General features: G+C 41.3%; 1 protein-coding gene across 8 annotated transcripts in view; it reads right to left on the bottom strand.

Annotated features, from left to right (window-relative positions):
* Positions 1-23,653, bottom strand: part of BIRC6 (baculoviral IAP repeat containing 6) — a 4,524,268-nt gene that overhangs the window by 2,039,970 nt on the left and 2,460,645 nt on the right. The window lies entirely within an intron of this gene.

The raw sequence follows: 23,653 nt of genomic DNA, 5'->3' as shown, positions 1-23,653 counted from the left end.
TACTAGTGTTCATAGTGGCTTAATTTTTGTCGCTCTGCTCTTACCTGATAACGTAGTTTAGGAGATGCGCCTTTTTGGCTGGTTGTTTATAGATTAGTGGCTGCAATATTTATCCCGACTCGTGTTGACTTAATTTTATTTATTTTTTTTTTGGTTTACCTTGGGTGGGGTCCATGAGACTGCATGTCTGTAGTTGATGATTTTATGTTTATTTATGCATCTAGATGCAAATGTATTTATCCTTGTTTGAGGAATTAATGATTACTAGTAGGTTTCTTGAGTAGCAGCATTTCTCCCAATTACCAAAATGAAACGAGCGTCTTGTGTGTGGAGACATGTGTGAATGGGCATACCTTTGTTGAAGGTTGTGCGTCAGGGCCGGCAACTCGGCATGTAAAAATCTACTGCCAATCATTAGCGGACCGGAGTTCCGCTGTGGCGACCACAAAAAGGGAAAACCCGAAAGACGCAACCACCAAAATGAAACGAAAGCATGAGAGCAAAAATGAATTTTGTTTTTTTTTAAAGCTAATACATTTCCTGGTATCAATGATATGGTCTCACTTAAGCCATTTTTGCATCAGAGACCATTGAAGCACTGATTTTAAATGCATGTTTTACTTTAAATGTTTGTCTTAACTGAATGTTGGTAATTGAGAGAAGTTTCTTATTGGTAAAAACATTGTATAAGAGCTTTTGAATTTTGTCACTGTGTTGTCTGATGAAGCGGTTGTTAACCATGAAAACACTCACCTATTGAACAGTATTTGTATTTACTTGGAGTTTGATTCTCTGCCTTGTAGGGACTCTACTCTGTTTTTATTTTCGCTCCTTTGCAAGTTTTCGCCAATAAATTCCTGCCCCTTCTAGCCTATTACCTGTATCCTTAACCACAGTCATCCCTATTGGCCATTCCTGTGCTGATTTAGTTCTTAGAATACTATCTGCTATTTTATGAATATAATACTCTGATTTTTTTTTGTTTTCCTTAGGAGTCTGCATTGACCATCCCAATCTCTCCGTATTTCTTGAGCTTCTCTCTGTATCATCATCATCATCATCATTCCTTTCCACTTTGAATTATAGTTTTCTGTTTGCGCTATTTATAAGAGCCTTAACTGTGTTGCTCTAAAATACCAACTGAAATTGGGTAATCCTAGTCCACCTTGTTCTATTGAAAGAATCAGCTTATCCCACTTGACCTTTGCTGTCTTCCTTTCCCAGATAAAATCCTTCAACTCTTAACTGCTATCCACAGCTTCTCTTCTGGTTGATAAAAATATGCCTGACCTGTGTATAAGACTAAAAGGACTAAAACATTTCAGTTGCTTGTATCTTAATATCCATATCCATATAACAAAGCTTCCAGTTTCTCAACTTTTGTATTTTCTGTTTAGTCTCTTCCCACATATCTTTAGCTGCCACCACAGAGTCATTTCTAATCCGTACTCCTAAATACTTCATTTTATTATGTCCCCATAAATATGGATATTGCTGGAATGTCCCTTTCTGGTTTTGTATAAAAAAAAATCGCAAATACAGCCTGCTTTTCCTGACTACCATACCAATTATATTCTTACATTTGTGAATCGCTTATTTTCTTTGTCAATGGTTTTAAATATAATACAAACAAAGAGGAAAGTGGACAACCCTGCCTGGCTCCTCTACTCAAGCATAAGTTATCAGACAGGATCCCACCCACTTTAATTTTTGCCTGCGATCCCTCATATATACTCCTAATCAACCTTATAATTGTATAACGGGAAAGCAAATGCTTCCATTGCCCTGCTCATGAAGTCCTAGTCTACTCTGTCAAATGCTTTCTTTGCATCAAGACCCACCAATTTCTTACACTCTGCTTCCCTCTGGATCATCAATGTTCTGTTAATATCGTCAAATGTTGGTGTCCCCTCCACAAAACCACACTGATCCATACCTATCAATTTTGGTATCACTTTTGCTATTGCTTTAGCCATTATAGATATAAACACTTTATAACCATGGTAAAGTATTGAAATGGGTCTGTATGAAGCTGGATCCAACAGATCTTTACCCTCTTTAGGTATTACCGTTAACGCCACTTTCTTCCAGGCTGGTACTTCTCCTCTTAAAATACTGTTAAACAAAACCTTCCAGATCTTTATCAGTTCTTTCCCTCCTAGTTTCCAAACTTCCACAGGAATACCATCTATTCCTTCGGACTTTCCTGTAGATTCATTATACATAGCCATTTTTATCTCATCTCTTCCTATCCTGTTCGTAATTGAGCCTTGTCTACCTCAACCATGGCATATTTAATTCTTCCATAAACATTTCCATTTTTACTTTTTCTTAATTTCCATATTTCTACTCTTTATACAAACTTTCATAAAATTTCCGAAATACTTCTAATACTTCCACAGTATCTCGTTATCTTCCTTGTTACAGGCCTTTCCACTTTCTGTTGCCTGAGTTGTTTTGCTAAAAGTTTTTGTGCTCTAGAATTATCAAAAACAGTTGCTTAACAGGATTCTTTCTAAACTTGTGCATATTATTGAGGTAATCCCTTATTTTCTGTTTAGCATTCTGCAGTTGCTCCTTTTCTTGTTCTGAGAGATTCCCCCTATTTTGCAATACTTTAACATTTGTCAGTCCCTCTAAATAATTCTTGTTGCTTCTTAACCATATCTCCCTTTCCTTTATTTCCACCCTAGATTTAAACCCCACTTTAATTTTATCCCATTCTCTAGCTATATTTTCAGAAGAAATGTTTATATTGTCTAGTAGCTCCTGAATTAATTCCAAAACACATGCCTTAAATTCCTCTCTTTTCAACTGATAGGTGGGAAAGTGCCAGTGTCTCATTTTTATTTCATTACCTTGCGGTTTTATTTTAGTTATTATTGGCACATGATCTGAAATATTTATTGGGTGCATTTTAAGACCTTCAATTACATGCACATATTCCTGTGAGATATAAAATCTATCAAGCCTAGCCCAGTTTTTGTATCTTGGAGAATAATATGTCAATTCATTCTGAACTTCAAGTACTGAATGCACATCTTCCACGCTAAGCATTTTCATAAATTTCCTCAAAAATCTACCCTCCTTTGTTATATTTTCCCCTCTAGGCCCCACAGACATCTTTACTGTTGCAAACCAAATTCCAGTCTCCACCTATAAGTAATAATCCTTGCTGACCGCTGACTATTTATTTCAGAATTCTCTTAAGCTCCATTACAGCAGTTTTAGGTGGAATGCAAATGCATGCCAGTGTAATCCTCCTCCCGTGCCAGTACCTCTTACTACCATACATCTTCCATTATCTTTTTTTCCCCTCTTCTATCACTATTGGAGCTCCTCTTGCAATTAAACTAAGTACTCCTCTTTACCTATGCCCCAGCTATTCGACTGAATAACCATCCTGAAAACACTTCTTTACTAACTTCACATGTTCAGTTCTTTCCAGGTGTGTCTCCTATAGCACAGCTATTTCCACACTACATTTTTAATATAGTTCACTACTCTTTCTTTTTTATATTTATCTGTAAGACCATTCAGACTGAAAAATATTACAGAATTTCCTTTAGTTATTATTACCACCTTTTATGTATTAATTGCTTTCTTGTTAAATGTCTAGTTCCAACTTTTATGTTACATGCATATACTGTTCAGCAGGTTGGTCTTTTATACATCTTACACAACTTTTTGTTTTTTTGAAAGCCCTCAAGCAGAACATCCAACCCCCCCCCCCAAAAAAAAAAAACTATCAACTTAATAATAACACACAAACCTATGTACATCTCCAAATGAAGTTTTTGCTTCCTAATAAGAACAGTTTTAAGTTGATAGCCACACAGACAGGCTAAAGTTAACCAAAAAGTAAGGTTAATCATGCAAGATGCATGGGTACAGCCTGTGCTATTAAGTGCAATTTGATTTTGTCCATCTTTTTATCAAACCATCACAACCCCCACTAGAACCAGCAAAGTCACCAACCGTAATTCCCTACTAGACTGGATTTTAGTAAACACACCCCACCTTACATATCACTCTGGCCAACTCCCTGATAACCTGAGTGACCACAACCCAACTTTCCTCCTTCGTGATCGCATCCACCCAGTACATCGAACCACCTACCATAAAATCAGGAATAAGAAATCTTTTAATCCTGACAACTTCATTTCTGCCCTACTAAACTGTCACTGGGAACACCTCAAACATCTAACCCTAGATGAGGCAGTCCTAACTTTCAACAAGACCTTCCTTGATATTCTCAATATCCATGCACCCCCTAGGCAAGTGAGAGTCAAAGCCAACCTACTCCCCCTGGTTAACAAAAGAAACAAGATCACTACTGAAAGACAGAGATAATGCCTGGTCACTGTATCATAAAAACAAATCCAATACCACTAAACAAATCTTCATACAACTCAGAAATAAAGCCAAAAAACAAGTGCAAATAGACAAAACCAATTACTACCTAAGTATCCAAAACATGCACCAAAAACATCCACAAAAATTCTGGGCTGCAGTAAAACACCTGTTACAACCAGGTAATATTGCTACTCCCACCCCAAAAACAACTCCCAGTAGTGACAGCATTGCCACCCAATTTAACAACTTCTTCACAGAAACCATTCTAAACCTAGCCAACAAAAACAAGCAATGCCTCACTCCCACAGGATACATCCACCCAATTTAAACCACACCCGATATCCATCACCTATATCAAAAAACATCTGAAAAAACTAAAACATACAATATTAGCTGCTGACAACCTGCCAGCTGACTAACTTAAAACTGTAGCAGAAGCCATCGCCTATCCAATAACAACAGGTTCATAGGTAGGTACTAGGCTATCGGCCCAAGGGCCTACATAAGCCTAGCCAACAAGGTTTCCTGGCTTACGCCACCCAAAAAAGTTATTTTCCTGTGCCACTATCAAGCAGAGGCACAGAAGTGATCCCCGGGGTGTATTTACTATTTCCCATCCACTCATCAAGATTTTTTCTTGAAGAGTGCTAATGAAGAACTTTTTTTGACATAGATGGGTAGCCTGTTCCAGAGTATAGAAAGTCTCTGGGACAGGAATCTATCCCTCCAGCATGTCCTGTTTATTGTGATGACAAGATTTAGGTCCCTAGAGCATGTAGCTCGCAGGGATTGGGATTTCTTTGGGTGTAGCATGTCCAACAGCTCTGGGTTTGACATAGCGTTATATGTTAGGCAAAGATCACCTCAGAGTAGGCAATATGCTACGGAGTAAAGCTGGAGTTTTTTGTGGCGGTCAGTGTAGGGCATTTGTTTGAGGCCAGTAATCCTTTTTGTGAGGTACTTCTGTGACGTTTCCAGCTGCTGCAGATGTCTTGTGAGGTACATTCCAAAAGGGGCGCTGTAGTCTATAATGGGTCTAATGAGTGTCGAGTAGAGGGGAACAATGACCTCTTTTTTCCTGGATGAGAACCCTTTTATGATGAGGTGTGTGACGTAGAAGGACTTCCTGACTACTGTGGCAATGTGACTATCAAAGGATAGACTACTGTTCACCTGGGTCCCAAGGTCTCTTATCACGCATTCGGTGTTAAGTAGATTGCTGCCTATGTGGTAGTTCATGGGTGCAGAGTTTTTACCAAAGAGGATGACACTGCACTTTTTGGCATTGAGCTTGAGGTCATGGCTCTGACACCAGGCATCTGTCTCAGTGAGGCCCTTCTGTAGGACTTCTACATCATTTGGGGACTTGACTACGGCTCCTAGTTTGCAGTCATCTGCGAACTTTGTTAGCCTGTAATTCAGAGATATAGATACCAAACAGGAGAGGTCCCAGGACGGAACCCTGTGGTACTCCACATGTCACTGCTTTGAGGTCAGATTTGGAGTCTGCAACTTTTACAGTGTGTGTTCTGTCAGTGAGCCAGTTGGCAACCCATCTTGTGACATAGGGATTTATACCTGGTTTAGTGAGTTTAGCTATAATTCCAGAATGGGGGATGGTGTCGAAAGCCTTGGCGAGGTCAAGATAGGCTGTGTGAACCACCTTACCCTCATCTACGGCTTTGGTGACCGCCTCAAAGAAGTCGATCAGGTTCAGGAAGCATGATCTGCCTTTCACAAACCCGAACTGGGTGTCTTTGTTTATGAGTTTCATGATGATACGTTCCATGGCCTTGCAGACCAGGCTCGTCAGGCTAATAGGTCTATAGTTCCCGGGATCAGTGGTGGCTCCCCCTTTGTGGAGTGGGATAATTGTTGCTGTGCGCCATTTAGTGGGCACAAAGCCTGATGCAAGGCATTCACTCATTAACAGATCTCTAGCAGAATCACATGTATCCCCTATCTGGAAATAATCACACATAATCCCTCTCCACAAAGGGGGAACCTCTTATGAACTTACTAAATACTGTCCTATTGCCATTCTCTCTCCCCTATCCAAGATCTTAGAAAGAAGAGTGCACACACAGCTCATGAAATATCTCACCTCACATAACCTATTAACTTGCACCCAGCTTGGCTTTCGTCCTGCACATAGCACAACAACCACCCTACTTACCTTTACTAACAAAGTCAACCAACTTAGAAACAACTCCCTATTATCAGCCTTATTCCTGGACCTGTCAAAAGCCTTTGACATTGTCAACCACAACAAACTCATGCAAGTCCTTTCCTCCCTAAGTATTAATATCACAACTCTTAACTGGTTCCAAAGCTATCTAGCAGCTAGACAACAAGCTGCTTGATGGCAGCAAACTCTCTCTCACACCCTCCCAGTCACTATCGGGGTCCCACAAGGCTCCATCTTTGGACCTCTTCTATTCTCACTCTTTACCAACCACCTACACACTGCTACCCCCAAAAACAGCCCAATCCAATATGCTGATGACTCAACCCTAATCTGTGCAGCCCCTTCCCTTACAACCCTCCAAAACCTTACCCAAGACACATTCCTCTCAGTGGAAAACTGGCTAACCAACTCAAACCTGATACTTAATCCCAACAAAACTAACCTCCCAATCTTCTCTCCCACTAGAACTGGAACCCACCCCCCAACCTTCGACATATACTCTAAGAATAACACTATCATCACTCCTACTACCCACACCAAACTACTGGAGATAGTAATAGACAACAATCTAAAATTCGACATCCATATAGACCAAACCATCAAAAAAGTCCACACGAAACTAGGCCTCCTGTACAGGAATGCCCAGTTTCTAACACCTACAAGAATTACCATGGCCAGAACCCACCTACTATCTGCACTCCTGTACGCCATCCCCTATTCCTCATCAACCTACGTAAATCAAGCCTTAATAAACTAAGGCCTACTACAATAAAATATCCAAATTTGCCACAAAATCAATGTACAGGTCACATCACTGCCAATCCCTAAAACAACTCGATTGGCTTGAACTTCCGCATCTCCTACACTTTAAACAACTAAGCCTAGCCCACTAAATAAATCACCATCCAAATAAAACAACAGCCCTCGGCCAACTAATCCAGCCCTACTCAGCTCCTAGACCCCTCCACTCTGATAATAAATACCTACTACAGGTTTCTAGAGCAATGAACTCGGCTGGGGAAGGTCTCTTCTCTAACTATACTGCTAAGCTATAGAACACCCTCTGAACTGCTCTCACCTCATGTCCTTCTTCAAGACAATTCAATGCACTCTTAAAATCTCACCTGTCAAAATCCTGGCTCAGCTCCTGCCTTCCCCCAGACTAAGCATCATCTAAACACCAACCTCACTCTCACTACCTTCGTAGAACTCAGTATGACTGCTCTCTAATCTAACACTGTACCCTCTCAAAAGGAATAATGTGCACTCCCTCAAAATTTATCATATATTGTAAATACCACATGCTGCTAACTTCTGAACAACTGGTAGTGTGCATTGGAAATACAAGTGTGCATACATATGTACTGTAAACTCAACAAAAGCTATTATTGATATAACTCATATTCATTTACTTATTCCCTGGTTAATCTTCAAATTGTCTGAATTTGCTATTCTATGTATTAGTCAATGTATATACCTGACTATATTAGAATGTACTGTACTCTTTCAAACTACTACCTGATTATATTAGAATGTACTGTAGTCTTTCAAACTGAAAACGGGCACTTGCCCAGCTGGACCTTCCCGGTAAACAAATGTAAAAGAAAATAAAATAAATAAAAATAAAATTTATAGCTCTCCCAGCTGAAACTACACTTGAATGCTTTCAGTAAACACTTTCTCCAAGCCATTTCCTCTTTAGTAAGTTTTCTAGTGACATGTAAATCAGACAAAAACTGCTAAGCATACCTTGTTTACCAGAAAAAAAGCCTTACAATATTCAACATTCTTTTTCATTTACATGCTTTGTAATAAACTAGTTACTGGATAATGTCTATGGTCTTAACCCAGTCATTTCCCCACACGGATTGTTCTTTTGTCATACTCCCTTAACCAGACCTTTCCTCTCCCCCTTCTCCTCCACTCTATTTTTTTTACATTGCAGTATCTGCATTTCTTAAACCTGAACAAAGAAAAAGAAGGGAGAAAAAGAAAAAACAAAACAAAAGCACCTATTTATATTAGTCTCCCCACTGTATTTAAAAAAAAACTGAGAAAACTTTACATCAAGTCTAATTGATTCTGTCTTACCTGTAAAGCTCTCCCAGCTGGAAAACCCCCTGATTGCTTTCGGAGAACATTATGCCCTAGCCAATTTCTTTTTTCCCTCAGCCAATCCCCTTCTCACCAGATTGTCTCCAGTTTCTCTTTATCAAAATGTCTCCATGGAGACATGAGAACCAGACAGCCAGTTTCTCTTTATCAGACTGTTTCCATGGAAACATGAAGACCAGCTACAGAATTGCTAAGCATACATGCATCTGCTAGATAAAAAAGCTTCTCAATAGTCATTATTATTTTTCATTTACTTGCACTCTCTTAAAACTATGTAATCCAAACAAACAAATACAAACTGCAACTCAGGAAACAAATGAAGGCTCAAGGGCACAAAGTCTCCAAAGCAAAAAATGTAAAAACAGGTTTATTACTTTGCAACTAAACAGTATGAAACAAAAATAAATGGTTAAGCGCTTTTCGTCTTAATTTAGAAGACTTCTTCAGACCTACAACAGTAGCACAAGTGCTCACTTTAATACAGACCACATGGTGGTTTCAAAAATACATTAACCAATGATATTCCATAAGTAATTAAGCTTGGACACATGACATCAGCAACAACACAAATACAAAAACAGCAACTGTGAAAACCTGTAAAGAACAAAAATGTATAGCTGCTTCTGTGCACAAATAAAGACATTAAATAACTGCATTTAGGTGGACAGAGTGTAACTCTTAAAATATGTGATAAAAAATGATGAAAAAAACTATGGAAAATAGATATATATATATATATATATATATATATATATGCAAATGTTTATATACACATTGTTATGAGTTACAAGAACGCTCCAAGTGGACTAAAAGAATGCTGCACTCAAAATAAAATAAAATAAGATAAAATAAAGTAAGAGACTGCAATTTCAACTTTAACCAGTGTTGATCGACTCAACTGTAATGCTTTCACAAATCACCAACAAGGGTGAAGCAAGCTTAGATGTAAGATGAGACATATTTTTAAAAGATTTAAAACATGAAGCAAAAAACCTGCATTCTTTTACTCAACTACAAATAGAGCTGTTTAAAAGACTTAGACAAAAGACTTGTCTAGCGCATTAGGCTCTTTAATTTCAGAATACAGGCAATGGAAGTGACTTCATTCAAACCTGGGGGGATTATAAGAGTTGAGACGCAGTTTCCAAATCATGCGTTATAAGGCGACTTTTTTCTAATATGGTATGTGTGCTCATAAATCCTCTCTCTTCGTTTTCTGTCCGTCTTACCAACATAATATGCTGGACAGGCTACACAACTAGCCAGGTAGACAACGGATTTAGAGTTACAGTTAAATCTACCCTTAGTTTTTACCTTAAGGAACCTGCTGTGAATTCTGTCCCTGTTGCTATAGATCTGCAATAGTTACAGTTTTCACACTTAAATGTACCACCAGATCTACTACAGGTCTGGGGTTCCATTTCTAAGATCTGTTTCAAGTTCCTGTTCTTCCTGTAAATAAAAGATGGTGAATTACCCAACTTCTCCAACACGTCTGGTTCCATCATGAAGATGCTCCAGTTTCTTTTAAATATAACCTCAATTGTTTTGACTTCCAAACAAAATGAGGTGACAAAACTACTTGAAATCTTTCTAGTGGCTACACCTACTGTTTGTGTACAATCATGATTTGTATTAGTGGTTACTTCCAAATTCACATCCTCTTCTGAGGTGACTGACCTAATAGTAGGTCTAAGAAATGGTTTACAAAACCCTTCTCTCTTTTTGTTTATGACTTCATTTACTAAATCAAGGACCAATGTGTCTGGGTAACCTCTCTTTAGAAACTTAACTTTAAGTGTCTCACATTCTTCAAGGAAAGTCACTTCATCAGTCACCATCCTTGCTGCACGGACAAGTTGTCCTTTAAATAGAGATCTTTTCTGATGTATAGGATGGCAACTTGTGCAGTGAAGCATGGTGTTAGAATATGTGGGTTTATGGTAGATCCTGGCTACATAGCGCTGTTCTTCTATGTTATTTTTTAACTCAATGTCTAAATACGTAATGGAATTCTCATGATATGTGTGGGTGAACTTGAAAAAACTGGTGCTGCTGTTAAGATGTTGCACAAAACTCTGGGCTTCGGATACAGTACCCTTAAACTGTATAAAAATGTCATCCAAAAATCTTGTGTACATCTTTATTCTGTCAGACCACTCATTATCCGAAAGAATGTTTTTATGTTCCCAGCTAGCCAGCACCAAGTTAGCATAGCTCCCCCCACATGGTGAACCCATAGCCACACCAATTTGTTGTTTGCAAATCGTACTGTCGAACATTACAAAGTTGTTAGTCAGAATAACTTCCATGATTTCTTGAAATAACCTAATTTCTCTACTGTTGGCCCCATGCACTAATAGTCTCTCGACTACCCCCTGTCCCTCTGAAACACACTGAAGGTTCTTTACACATTAGGGCTTGTAGCTCTGAGACCTGCTTGGCTGAAGTAATGGCTGGTATTCCAAGTGAGCATCTTTAGAGAAGCAGAAGCTGTTGGCCTAAAAGGTGATGGTGTAAGTTTTTCTAATAAATAGTTTAAATCTCAGCTAGGGACAGGGTTTCTCCTGGCCTTAGATGTATGATCCTTTTTTAGGAATTGTTTCAGGTGTGGATGAGAACAGATAGAGGGGAGCAAGTAAGAAAAGTCCAGATGATCAAAGTAAGCACCTTAACATTGGAATAAGAAAGGCCATGGTGAAACAACCTCGAAGGTATTACAATATTATATTTATGCCCAGATGAGGAAGACTAGTGTCTTTGTTCTTGCACCAAAAGGAAAACCTTCTCCATTTGGATAAGTACGGCTTTCTGGTATTGGATTTTCTTACCTCTCTTAGGATAGACAGCACTTCTGCAGAGTAGTCTGCAATACTTGGGGTCAAAAGCCAACCCTCCATGCTGCAACCCCCTTTAGCTGCATGAGTAGGTCCATCCCTGTGGAAGAATGAAATATCTCCCTTCACTGAAAGTCAAGAGGAGGGTGAACCAATCCTGCCTTGGACAGAAGGGGACTATAAATACCATGTTCAGCCTGCCTGACTTCACTTTTATCAGTACTCTAGGAAACAGAGGTAGCAGTGGAAAGGCATACAGAGAGAGAGGCCCGTCCACTGAAAGTGAAGCATCTGCTCTCCATTATCCCTGTCGGTTGGGTTTTGGAGGAGAACCTTTGTAGTCTGCTTTGGTGAGATGTGAAAATGTTTATACTGGGTCAACCCCACTGATGGGTGAAGTTCAGGAAAATCTCCTTTTTAAGCATCCATTCATTGGGGTCCAGAAGATCCCTGTTCAAGAAGGCTGCTACTGTGTTCCTCCAGACTACAAGTGTCAGCTGAATTTCCTGTGCCAACAGACAAATTTACATTGCAAGACTGCACAGGGGGTTAGGAATGGATCCCCCTTGCTTGTTAATGCACCACATTAACAGTTGTGTTGTTTGTCCAAATCTGCAGTGCTCATGGATTCAGGTTGCACAGAAAGGCTTTGATGGAACAAGCTACCCATCTATGTCAAGCAAAGTTCTTCATTAGCACTCTTCAAGAAAAATCTTGATGAGTGGATGGGAAATAGGAAATACACCTGGGGATCACTTGTGTGTGTCTGCTGGACAGTGGCACAGGAAAATAACTTTCTTGGGTGGCATAAGCTATGGAACCTTGCTGGCTAGGCGCACGTTGGCCCTTGGGCAGATAGCCTAGTACCTACCTATGAACCTATGGCTAGAAAGGCTGCCGGCATCTCTTTCTGGTTTATGTACAGCTTTCTTTGCTCTGGAGTCCAGATACTCTACACCTTCTGGATGCCTAAGTGTGCTCCTCAGGCAATATCCAAACTGTCTGTAGTGATGGTCCTATCCTCTTCTGGCAGGGAACAGTCTGCTCCTGGATTCTGCAGGATTTCTTTTCCAACAGAGTGGCTCTCTTTTCAAACTGTACTGGGGTAGGAAGGCTTTTGGTTGCACTGAGTATTATTGCACTCAGAAAATAAAATTCTTGTCTAGGGTTGAATTTTTGACTTGCAGAGATTCAGAGTGAGACCTACTTTCTGGAAGCAGTCCATGGTGATTTGGTATGGCTGCCTGGAGTTCTGGGATGGCTTGTCCTTGTCTGAGACAGTCATCCAGATAAGGGTAAACATGCACCCTTAAGATTCTGCAATGGGCTATAACTGGAGCGAGACATGTTGAATTTTGGGACCTATAGGGGAACTTGTCTAACTCTGACAGATCTAATATTGATCTCCAGGTGCCTTCTTTTCCTGGGACAAGAGCGATTCTTGAGTAAAACCTTGTGTCCTGTTACCCTGCAAAAAATGGATGAACACAACCTTGTTGTAAACAATCTAGCACAATGGGAAAGAGAAGACCCTACTGTTCTTTTGGGGGTTTGGCATCCCTAAGCAGTGTGGCCTTTCCCTGAACTGAATGGAACATCTATTTTCTATAATGTGAAAAACCCATTGTTTAGAGTCTTCCTCACTAGAGGGAAGGGGGTGGGTGAGATACTGGGGAAGGAGATGTAGGCTGTGTATAGTCACAGCTGTTCCCTGGGGAAGAGATAGTGTCCTTGGATCCCCCCCAAGTCAGAGACACTGATCAGGTTGCCACCTCCTACACTAAGTCTCTTTGCTCGGGTATGCCTCCCCAAGTCTTGCCTGGGGGGGGGGGGGGCAAGCTTTGGAAGGATAATTTCTTTTATATCTAGGTGTTGGAGATAGAATTCCTCCACAGTTTTAATTTTTGTCTTTTAATCCAACTTCTAAAATACTATTTCTACATGAGGGCCAGAAAGGAACTCCTTATCTAGTGGGTCATCCAGGAATTTGGCATTTACCTAAACGGAGTGTGGCTAAGTCCTTAGCCAAGCACCTCTATGAATGACAGAACCTGTAGCAGCTGCATTACAAGATACATCCAGTGCGCACTGCAACCACATTTTAGAGAATGCTTTGAGATCCATAATGCTGATCTAGTAGTTTCCTGTATGTCTCGCTGTAAAGGTCTTGTCAGTAATACTTTCTGATATGGAAAGATACCAAATATTTCAACATGTGAAATTGACTATTAAGGGGCCCTCACAGACAGGGTAGCAGAAGTATATTCCTTCTTTCCAAATCTATCCTGCAGTCTACTTTGTCATTTGGTAAAGAGCGTCTAGCTGCATCCTTAGGTGCACCCTTGGAAGATACAGTAGATAAGACTGAAGGATCAGCTTGTGAATGTTTGTAGACATGCGAGTGAGTGCACACACTCTACAGAAACAATCTGGCATTACTGGGACAGGTGGCACAGAGATGTCATCTAGCACTATATGCACTGGAGGAACAGGCAATGGTCTAGGGTACTGTATATGTAGGAGATCTCTATAATGGGTTTGGGCATGACAGAATTCCTTGATTTCTCAGGTGAAGGCCTCCTTCATCTTACTCAGAGTATCCCAAGGAATATGTCCCGGGGTTGGAAAACAGAAGTGTGTGTATCATCTGACTAGGAGACAGGGTAGGACTGAGGGGGACGTGTTCAGAATAGGACAATTCTTCCTTAATCTAAGATCCTGAGGAGTCAGAATTTTTGTGAAAGTAGACATACCTTCTTTGTTTGCTGGAAGAAACTTCAGGGTAAGGCAGTTGTGTCTGCCTGTCTCCCTATATTTTGAAAAGGCCTTGAATTCCTGAACCATCTTCAGAATGCCCTGGGACCCACACTCAAGTGTTAGAAGTCATAGCCTGTGGAGGTGCTTTTGAACCAACCAACAAGAGCCTGGTAGTCATATCCAATTGGCCTGCAACCATGGAGTCTTAACCAGAGGGCTCAAGCCTAGTAGTCACTGGGATCAGGGGGAGCTGCAAAGGTGCCTCAAAACAGTCAACAAGAAACTTTAATGTGGGAGTCAAAGGTTCAACGGCATCCACTGACTCCTTATCCTTTAACTTTTTGTCCTTCATTTCTTGGGCAATATAGCATCCGAAGCCAAGGACTGACAGGGAGTGGAGGGAACAGAGTCTGAGAATTCCATGTGGGCTGTGAGGACTTTGGTCCTATGCTTGAGTGTCTTAGTTCAAACCTAGCACAATCCTGACAACTAGAAACACTGCACTGAGGACCCAGACAAAACAGGGAAAAAGGAATGAATACCTTTATGTGAGATTTACTACACACACTTTAAGCAGTTATTGACCTTTTTAAACATTAATCAGAACACAAAATTCTCCAGCGGTGTACTCACCTGAAAGCAGGAGGAAATATCACTGGTAAAAACAGGCCAACTGACAGATTGTGAAGATTTGATTACAATGGAGTAGCGTGTCACAGTGCATTGCTAGAAAGATCTGAAGATGGCATTAACAGATGACTGTCTTGTAACCCAATATCCAGACATCAGTTTTCAGACATTTGTCAGCTATGGATGATGAAAAAACTTTGCAAACTTGACCAGTCGCAGGCTTGTGCATGGCAGTAAGATATAAGTGTCAGCACTGCAATACTGAGTACAAAGAACATATTAGAATACAGACAAAATCACTGACAGAAATGGAATTTCAAAAGAACTGTGGAAAAAAGAGAAGGAGGTGATAAAAGTCTGACTAGTAATTTTCAACTTTTTTTTCCTGGGTGGGGATATGCCACTGGCTTGCAATCAAGCAGTAGTGGTAGTTATACCAAAAGAGGATAAAAGTCTTCATAAACCAGGATAATCAAGACCCACTTCAATTCTGATTCATGATTACCAAAGTGTTTATGACAATTTTAACAAAATGCATGATAAATACATTGCTGCAAATAATGGATCTTGATGAGTTTGGGTTTATAGAAGGTAAGCAAATGTCTGAAAACATTAACAGTACCCTTATAATTCAAAAGGATGCACTGAGAATATATTGATGTCAACAGGTTTGGATATTGGCAAGTGTTTCATGGAGTGGGCTGGGAATTTATGAAGAGATCTTTTGAGGCATGTGTGTATCCACAAACATGGACTATAAAAAGAAGTTATGTCTTACCATAAAGTACAGTTGTGTACACTTACCATAAATGTAGATGTTCGAGTGTATTCACTGTTGCAGTCATCACATTTGGGTTATCTGCTTGCAGTAGCCCTCAGTCGGCCTGATTAACAAAGTCTTAGGTCTTGCATCGGTTGCTGTCTCTTCTTCCGTGACGTCAGGTCGCCAGGGGTATAAAACGTGCAGCCGACGCCATTGCATCAGTTTTTCTTGCCCCAGATGTCAGGTGCCCCCCTAATGGGAAGCAATTAAATATAAAAATATACAAGGATATACCTCCAACAAAAAAGCAAATACACCAAAAAGCTTTTAAACAAAGTAAAGGAGAGTAGAGGTATAGCCAAAAAAAGTCAGGGGGCTGGAGGGAGGGTAACCAGGACTGCAACACTGAATACACTCGAACATCTACATTTATGGTAAGTGCACACAACTGTACTATGTTCTTCGTGTTTCACTGTTGCAGTCATCACATTTGGGTAGATTCCCAAAGCTAAGGTTGGGAGAAGGAAATTAGGCCCAGCTATAAGGCCCTGCAAGACTGCAGTGGCAAAGCCAGCTCTGGATTTAGAGAAAATTGGCAAATGATAATGCTTGGTGAAAGTATGTACAGAACTCCAGGTATCAGCTTCTAGGATGTCCCTGTGGTAGGGACGCCTCTGAGAAAGGCTGTAGAGGTAGATGCAGCCCGGCTGAATGGGGTCTGATCCCCTATGGGATAGGTTTTCCATGGTGCTTATAGCAGAAATTAATGCAATGGCCTATCCATTTAGAAATGGTTTGCTTTGAAATAGCCTTCCCCTCTGCCTCTGCAGCAAATGCCACCAGCAGTTGTTCAGATTTCCTTTGAGGTTTAGTCCTGTCCAAGTAGAATCCAAGTTGCCTGTGGACATCTAAGGAGTACAGTATCCGTTCCCCTTTGTTCTGTGGATTAGGAAAGAAAGTTGACAAATGAATGGACTAATTAAGAGCCACACTGGATACCACCTTGGGCATGAAGGATGGATTGGTTCTGAGGGACACCCTGTCCGCATGAAAGATGATGAAGGGCTCCACTGCCATAAGGGCCTGTAATTCAGATACCCTTCTTGCTGAAGTGATTGCTAAAAGGAAAGCTGTTTTCCAAGAAAGAAATTTTAAATCTGCAGTAGCAGCTGGCTTGAAAGGAGGAAGAGTGAGTTTCTTCAAGACAAAGTTAAGGTCCCAGGCTGGGGTTGGAGCTCTCCTGGGTGGTCTTAAATTTCTGGCCCCTCTGAGGAACTGCTTGAGCAATGGATGAGAGAAGAGGAGAGGTTCTGTGTTATAATGAGCTGAAATGGCTGAGGCATGAATTTTGATGGAGGAAAAAGACAGGCCCTTGTGAAGCATCTCAGTTAAGTATTGCAAAATCTGAGGTAAATTGGGCGCTGCTGTGCTCATCCCTTAAGATTGGTTCCAGGCACAGAATCTTTTCCATTTTTCAGCATAAGATTTTCTAGTACTATGCCTCCTTGCTTCTAAAATGATATCCATCACTGGTTTACTGAGGGATGGTAAGGGAGAGATTAGGTAATTAGCCAGGCTGCTAGGTTCAGTGTTGGAAGCTGAGGGTGCCGGATCTGGTTCTCCTGGTGAGACAACAGGGAAGGAGTCTGAGGCAGATGCCATGGTGCAAACCATGCCACACTATGCAATGGGGGTACCAGTGTTGGCGTGGCCAGTCTGGTGCAAATCATCCTTGGTTTGTCCCGTTTGATCTTTAGTAGTACTTTGGAGAGCAGAGGGGGGAAGGGATAGACTGATAGGTTTTTCCAGCTGAAGGACAGAGCATCCACTTTCCAGGCTTGTTTGTGGGGAGTCCTTGTGCAAAATTTGTCCAATTGGTAGCTCTGGGGGGAGGCAAACAGGTCTATATCTGGGCTCCCCCATTTGTTTGTCAACATGATGAAAATCCTTGGTTCCAGTTTCCACTCATGTGGGTCCATGAAGTTTCTGCTTTGACCGTCTGCCAGTGTATTTAATTTCCCTGGCAGGAATTGAGCTTGTAGATGCACTTGGTAGCTCAAGGCTGTGTTCCACAATGCCATGGCTAGTTTGCAGAGGGGTAAGAATGTGTACCCCCCTGCTTGTTTATGTACCACATAACAGTGGTGTTATCCGTCTTTACCATTAGTTGTCCTAGAAGAATGTGGTCCTTGAAGGCTGTCAGAGCATTCTGTACAGCTAGCATTTCTTTTTGATTGATATGCAGGTGCATTTGAATTGGGTTCCATTTGCCCTGAATGCACTTCCCTGCCAGGTGAGCCCCCCATGCATAGTCTGATGCGTCTGTTGTTAGAGTTTGGGGGGCAGGGGGTAGTGTGAATAGTAGTCCCTTGTTTTGGTGGCACGCTTCTGCCCACCAAAGGAACTCTAGGCATAGGCAAGGTATGATAGGGATCATAGCTTCTAGATCCTGAGAATATTGACACCATAGGCTTTTTAGATACCACTGTAGTTTCCTCATATGCAGTCTTGCATATGGAATTAGAAGAATGCAGGAGGCCATGAACCCCAAGGCTTGCAGTATTTGCCTTGCAGATATAGCAGGGTTTTTGTGGCCACTTGTTTGAAGTAGGCTGTCAAATTAATTTGTTTCTCTGGCATGAGGAAAGCCATCTGGAAAGTTGTATTCAAGCTTGCTCCCCGGAATATAACTTGTTGACAGGGTACCAGGTGTGATTTATTTTCGTTTATGGTGTACCCCAGACACGTTAGCACCCTTTGTACAAAGGCCAGATGATTCAAAAGTATGCCCTGGCTTTCTGCCTGAATTAGACAATTGTCCAGGTATGGGTATATTTGAATATTTCTTTGCCTGCAAAATGCAATAACTGGAGCTAGGCACTTTGTGAATACCCTGGGTGCAGTAGATAAGCCAAAGGGCAGTGCATAGAACTGATATAGTGCGTGTAGTCTGCTTTGAAGCATAGTAAAATGAAAAAAAGGCTTCCACCACAACTAAAAGTTCACTGAGAAGTTCTGTTAAAATGTAGGCTTTAATAAAACGAAGAAATAAAAAGCACAAATTGTGCTGCTCAAGTTGCAAGTCAAACAGGATAAGTGCTTTCAGTCCTGGAGAGCAATGTGTTCCTCTATGGTGAGAGCTACTATTGGCAAAAATGGGGGGTAGCCATGGGCACCCCCTGTGCAAACAGCTATGCCAATATAGTACTAGCTGAATGGGAAAGGCAATGGGAAATGGATACGAAAAATGAATGGAAGGAATGCATCATCTTTTACAACAGGTTTGTGGATGATGTTATATTCCTATGGAAGGGCAGTATGCAACGCCTAAATGATTTTGTCGACTATTTAACAAGTGCAACTAGCTTTCTAAGATTCGAAGTGAAAACGTCAGCAAATAAGAGTGAGTTCTTAGACGTGAGAATTTCAATGAATAATAGCAAAGGAATTGGCACCACTACATTCAGGAAACCAAATTGGAGGAACCATACGCTATACTACAATAGCATGCACCCGAGACATGTTTTTCAGAATATTGTTGAAAATCAAGTGACCAGGATATCCAAGCTCTGTACAGACGATGATGATTTTCTGCAGGAACAAGACAAACTCTTACAGAATTTTGCTTCAAGAAGATATAATGAAAAACAATTAGTCATGAGTAAAGGCAAAGCCATGTCTATTCGATACAACAAAGGGCAACCGTACTACTCAAAACGGAAGCAGAGTGATGTGAAGAAAAGTGGAAACAGCAACAGTCTCAGATGCATGATGACCTACAGCACTGACTCCTTTGATGTCCGTGAAACCATCAAGTAATTTTGGCCAGTCTTAACTGATGACAGTAAAATTAAGAGAATAGTAGGGGAAACACTAAGTTTGGTTATAAAAACAAGAAGAACTTAAAGGATTTATTGTGCAACTATGATGGAATACCTAACAAGCAGAGTACAGAAGGAGGAAATAGGTTAGGAACTTGGAAATGTGGCTTTTGCAAAGCTTGCAGCCACATTAAATGTTCCAACAGTTTTGTTCATCCGGTAACAAACAAATGCTATAAGTTCTCTGGTTTTGCTAACTGTAACACCAAGAATGTTATATACGTTGGCACTTGTAATTTGTGCCAAGCCTATTATGTAGGAAAGACCAATAGAAAGTTTGAGGAACGGATACTTCGCCACCTGTTAGCCATCAAGAATAAAGTGGTAACCAATGCCCTATATGGACATGTGTCTGAAAATCCAGGGCATTCATTTAGCTTTATGGTTATCTCAAATGTGACTACTAACCTCTGTGGAGGAGACATTGTCAACAAAACTGAAAAGGAAGAAAGCAAATGGATCATGAACCTCAGAGCTAATTTATTTCCAGGCCTCAACAGAGTAGTTCCTATTAAACCTATTTTGAAAGAGAGAAGCCTAATTAAGAAATGAAATGGAGGCTTAAGGAAGGCGTGCATCTGATTGCTGTATGTGATTGGTTGAGCAATTAAGGATCTTTATTTAACAGCAGTAAGTCAGGTCTACACACTAGGATCTGAAGAAGGTTTTTTAACTGAAAGCGCTTATCCCGTTTGACCTGCAACTTGAACAGCACAATTTGTGCTTTTTATTTCTTCGTTTTATTAAAGCCTACATTTTAACAGAACTTCTCAGTGAACTTTTCGTTGTGGTGGAAGCCTTTTTTTCATTTTACTATTTTTGCCTATTAAGGCTTCCTCTGGAGGTGGTTTTTGGTTTGGTTGTTTGTGCTTTGAAGCATAGGTATCTTCTGCAAGATTCCCTGATTGGGATGTGCAGGTATGCTTCTTTTAAATCTAATGTTGCCAACCAGGCATCTTTGCCTAGCATAGGAAGCAACTGGTGAAGAGTCAGCATCTTGAATTTTGGAATCACCAAAAAGGTGTTTAGAGTAGACAGGTTCAGGACAGGACGCCATGAATTGTCTTTTCTGGGTACCAGGAAAAGTCTAGAGTAGAAACCTTGTTCCTTTTCCTCTTCTGGTACCAACTGAATAGCCCCCATGCTTGAGAGAGAAAGTACTTGTTTTTGGTCCTCTGCCTACTGATTCTGGGGCAGATCTGGCCACCCGCTTGGTGTTGGCAACGTGTGGAAGTGAAATCTGTATCCCTGGGACACTATATTTAAAACCAATTTGTCATGGGTAATGAGTTCCCAGCTCTTTGCGTGAAGAGCAATCTTTCCCCCCAAAGGGGCAGTCAGTTGATAAGTGCTTGGAAGTTTTAAAAAGAAGTCATTGAGACAGTTTACGATAGGGGGGAGTTTTATTACTCCCTGATTTGGAAGTGGAGGCCCCCCACTGCTTAGTCCTGTGCATACCCTGGGATTGCAGCCTGGGAGCTCTGCTGGATCTGGGTTTGGACTGAGAAGGTCTGGAAGAGGCAGGAAAGGACCAGTTCTTGGAATGCCAGTGCCTACTAAATCTTGGAGGTTGTACTTGTACAAAATCTTTAACAGTTTTCATAGATTTAGCTTTTTCTTCCATCATTTTAAGAACTTCTTCTGCCTTGTTGCCAAACAGACGGTCATGGCTTAGGGGAGCATCCAGTAATTTTGCTTTAACATCATCTGGTAGGGATTGCTCCTTAAGCCAAGCATGCCTTCTAAGTACAGACCCAGTTACAGCAGCCCTGCAAGATGCCTCTAGAGAGTTAAAACCTCATTGCAAGGTGTGTTTTCCAACCTGTTCAGCTGAATGCAATAAATCCTGTAAATCCTTATTTTCAGCACAATCAGGAATCAACATCATTTTCTGTTTAAGCCATCCAATATGCTGCTGATACTTTAACATATGAAACTGGCAGTTTAAGGCCCTAATAGCCAAAACTCCATCTATCCAGCGCCCTGGAGTCTCTATCAGAGGGGGTAGGGATCTTTGGCAGTAGTGGCTTTAATGCCCTTAGGCCCCTGTGAAATGGTCTCAGGATCCGCAATAGGATTTTTAAAAAGGAACTTGTGAGAGTTAGGGACCCAGATTTCTGGGAGCAGGAGGTAAAGAGTCAGGGGCTAAGCTAGATTCTGCAAATGCATCATCAACAATGTCTAGTACAGGAGGTATGGCTAAAGGCCTGTGATCGGGCAGGAGTAAGAAATCCCTAAGCATCTTTTTAGAATAAAAGAAATCCTGACTTTCCCAACAAAAATGTTCCCTGAGAGTATGCAAGGTTTCACCAAAAGAGAAATCCTCTGGGGGGGAAGCAGAAGGAATATAGTCCTCAGCATCAGAATCCTCATAGGTAGATAAGGGTAAATCCTGGTCAGAGGAAACAGAAAATTTAGAATCCTGGTCAGAAGTATCATAAACAACTGAGTGCTAGGTCTCTTAGAGTGGGAAGGCTGGCTTACCCCTGATTAAAGTAATAAGGTCTTCAGCCATTCTTATCATTTGTTTTTTAGGCATAGAGGCCTGACCATGCGGTCTGGGCGAGTGTTTTCTAGGCATGGTTTGAGGCCTGAATACACCTTCAGAAGCCGGTGCCTGCACAGCGGCTATGGACCCATCCAAGGTAGAGACATCCGCAGGTTCCACAGTTGAAGCATCTCGTGGCATTCTGGACTCCGAATGGGTCTCAGTAGAGGCCTGCGAATCAGAAGTAGCGGGTATCAGGGGCTGCAAAAGCACTTCACTGAGTACTGGCGAACTGGCAACTGGCTTAGGAGAAGCGTCGTTGGCAGCTTTGGACCTGGGCGACCTGTCTCTGTCTTTATCTTTGCGTTTTTTCGGAATGTCGGTAGTCGGATGGCTGACGAAGACATATCAGGATAATTGAACAGAGCACCAAAATATTTAGAAGCGTAAATATACAGACGATGGATAGTTCGTGGTTTAAATAATGCACAAAACCGACAGCGAGGTATGTCGTGGTCAGGGCCTAGGCAAGGAATACAGTACGAATTAAAATCTTTATGAGGTATTTGCTTTCCACAAGTTATGCAATTATTTACTTTTACTGACATCGGTTAAGAGCAAGAAAAAGTTTCCCCAATGGGGTACTTAGTTTTTAGTTGAAGACTTTGGTTCTGAAACTCGAAAACGAAAATTTCAGGAGTCGGACGACCGGCACTTGCGAACTGCTGCTGCTTTGGGCACCGCATGGCAAGAAAGACTGATGTAATGACGTCAGCTGCATGTTTTATACCTCTGACGATCTGACGTCATGGAAGAAGAGACAGCAACTGACGCAGGACCCAAGACTTTGTTAATCAGGTCGACTGAGGGCTACTGCAAGCAGATAACCCAAATGTGATGACTGCAACAGTGAAACACAAAGAACATTGTTCCATCTGAGTTGTTGATCGTCTTCCAGTCATCACTGATGGGTTCGGTTCAGAGCCCTCGGAACCGTGTCGGCCTTATACCAAGCTTGCGTGCACTAAAAACTCTCAAGCCAAGCTGCTACCCACATTGTCCTTTGCTCAGTTACCTCAGATCGAGTTTGCATGCAACATATAGCGAAAGAATAAGCCAGAGGCCATCTCTGTGCAGAAACCCTAATACACCACGAAGACACAGAAGATCCGCCAGGAACCTTAAGAGGGGGTTGGTGGGAGGGTGTGATGACTGGAAGAAGATCAACAACTCAGATGGAACGTTATGGTAAGACATAACTTCTTTATCTGAAGTTGTTAATCTTCTTCCTATTCATCACTGATGGGACAGAGTCCCCAGCTACTTGGAGAACCTGGGTGGCCCTTATGGAAGAACATTCCTGAAAACTATTGACCCAAAGGCCGCTCTTCCCCTGGAAATCAGATCCAATTTGTAATGCTTGATAAAAGTTTGGGGCTTAGCCCAAATGGCAGCTGCACGATTGTCATCCATGGAGGCCCTAGAGTGGAAGTCAACAGATTCTGCAATAGCCCTAGTTGAGTGAGCTTTGATTTGGCCTTGCTTAGATCCCTCCATAAGTGAATATGTGAAGGAAATGCAATCCCTGAGCCATTTAGACAAAGTAACTTTAGATACTGCACCTCCCATTCTAGGGCC

Source organism: Protopterus annectens, chromosome 1.part2 (genome assembly GCF_019279795.1).
Source record: "Protopterus annectens isolate FY-2018-M chromosome 1.part2, PAN1.0, whole genome shotgun sequence".
NCBI lineage: Eukaryota > Metazoa > Chordata > Ceratodontiformes > Protopteridae > Protopterus > Protopterus annectens.
This window is presented reverse-complemented; position numbering and strand designations above follow the sequence as displayed.